This window comes from Myotis brandtii, unplaced genomic scaffold (assembly GCF_000412655.1).
Source record: "Myotis brandtii unplaced genomic scaffold, ASM41265v1 scaffold382, whole genome shotgun sequence".
Classification (NCBI taxonomy): domain Eukaryota; kingdom Metazoa; phylum Chordata; class Mammalia; order Chiroptera; family Vespertilionidae; genus Myotis; species Myotis brandtii.
In genome coordinates, this window is record NW_005364671.1 from 2,975,520 (window position 1) to 2,977,393 (window position 1,874).

General features: G+C 41.7%; 1 protein-coding gene across 2 annotated transcripts in view; it reads left to right on the forward strand.

The window, feature by feature from the left end:
* BEND5 (BEN domain containing 5) overlaps nt 1-1,874 on the forward strand; it is a 1,007,185-nt gene that overhangs the window by 950,791 nt on the left and 54,520 nt on the right. The window lies entirely within an intron of this gene.

Here is a 1,874-nt window from a genome sequence, read left to right on the forward strand (position 1 = left end):
CCAGAGAGAATAGGGAAGAATTTTTACTCATTATATCCCTTTGATGTCTGCTCTTTTCTCTTCCAACATTTCTCACAGATCAAGGATGAAGATCGTCTCTGCTCAGGGGTGCTTTCTTCTCCCTCATTAACTCATCCATTTATTCATTCAACAGGATTTCCTCAGCACCTTCTCTGTGCCAGGCACTGTGCTAGGTGCTGGAGATATAAAGATGTTAGGTGTTGGCCAGCAAAGCTTAGTCCAGTGGGGAAAATAGACATGCACAGCAATAATAATGGAACTGTGAGATGTGAATAATGAAAGTGGAAGATGGAATGATAATATAAGTGAAAGAGGGCATGGTCAACCATCCCCAGAAGGTTTAAGGGACTCTTCACAGAGGAAGAGATGGGCCCTGGAGGATGTTGGATGTCCAAGAGCAGGGCCTTCTTGGCTGAGGGAACAGTGTTAACCAAAGCCCTGGAAGGCATGGAAGAGCCTGGCACTTCCTTTGTCCATTGGCGTGGTGATAGCCTGGGCTGCCTGTTAGCAGACAATCGGAAGTGATTGGAGATGGAGATGGGTCATCAAGAACCACATGTCCATATACGAGAAATTAGTCCCATCCCTGCTGTCAATCCACCTCTGGGCTCCCCAAAGACCAGGCCAAAGAAGAGAATCAAGACAGAATGACACAGTGGGAAGAACTTGTACTCTGGATGGAAGATCTAGGTTTATCTCTGACCCTGCCACTTCTTAGCTATGTAATATTGAGCTGTGTATTCATCTGTAAAATGGGGATGGTGAGAATGAGACAATGATTATAAATAAGTTGGATAGGTTGTTGATGGTATTTCATGTGTTGAAGGAAAGAGGGTAGGGGAGAAAAATTCCAGATAATCCAAAGAGCCAGAGAAGCCACAAATGTATTCTATGTGATTTTGAGAAAGATTTCTATATAGATGTGGATGAAGGAGATTGCACCATTCTGGAACTTCCCTTAGAACCGAGAGGTGAAGCCTGGTTGTCCTCACATCTTATCCGACCCTTGCTCATCTCTCACAAGTGCTCCTCACTCCATGCTTTTTCCAGCTGCGTGGTGCAGTCCCTAACAACCAATTTCTTCTCCTCGGAGAGAGTGAAAGCCTGTAGCAGGGTAATAGCTGAGAAAATCCCTGCCCTCGTCCCATTTATATTCCACTAGGGAACCCAGGTGTCTGAGTATGTATATTTTTAAACTCTTCTTCTGATTCTATATCCTATCAAAAAATGTTCTATATTCATAAAGATCTCTGTTTTTATAGGAAAAACATGATTACATCAGAAACATGTTTCTTTCATTCAAATATCCATGTTTAGGAAACAATCAATTTGTTTGGATCAAAATGACATAACCTAATACCATAGACCATCTAATAACATCTTATTCTAACTGGGGACAAGTACCTACAAGGCAAACATTCAACTCAAACTTATAGGATGCTGACATCCCCAACCTTAGTGAATGGTTGAATCACCCTCCCTGACGCCCAAGCCAGAAACCTGGGAATTAGTCCGAATTCAGGTCCCATATATAGCACCGTCGTTCTTACTTTATAATAGATCTCATATCTATACCCTTTTTCTGATTCTCCCTGCCCCTGCTTTAATTCATCCCCCTATCAATTAGTTCTCACTTGGACTATAACATAAATGTGCTAACTACTCTACATGCCTTTGAGTTTTACAACCTCCAATTCTTCCTCATCACAACCGCCAGAACAATTTTTCTAAAATGTAAACATAATCATGTTATACTTTCATAAAATACTTTTCTGTATTTTCTGCTCTATAGAAAAAGTCCTGATGCCTTAGTGTCTTGCATCCCTTCCATGAATGGGTCCATGGAAGCCTCT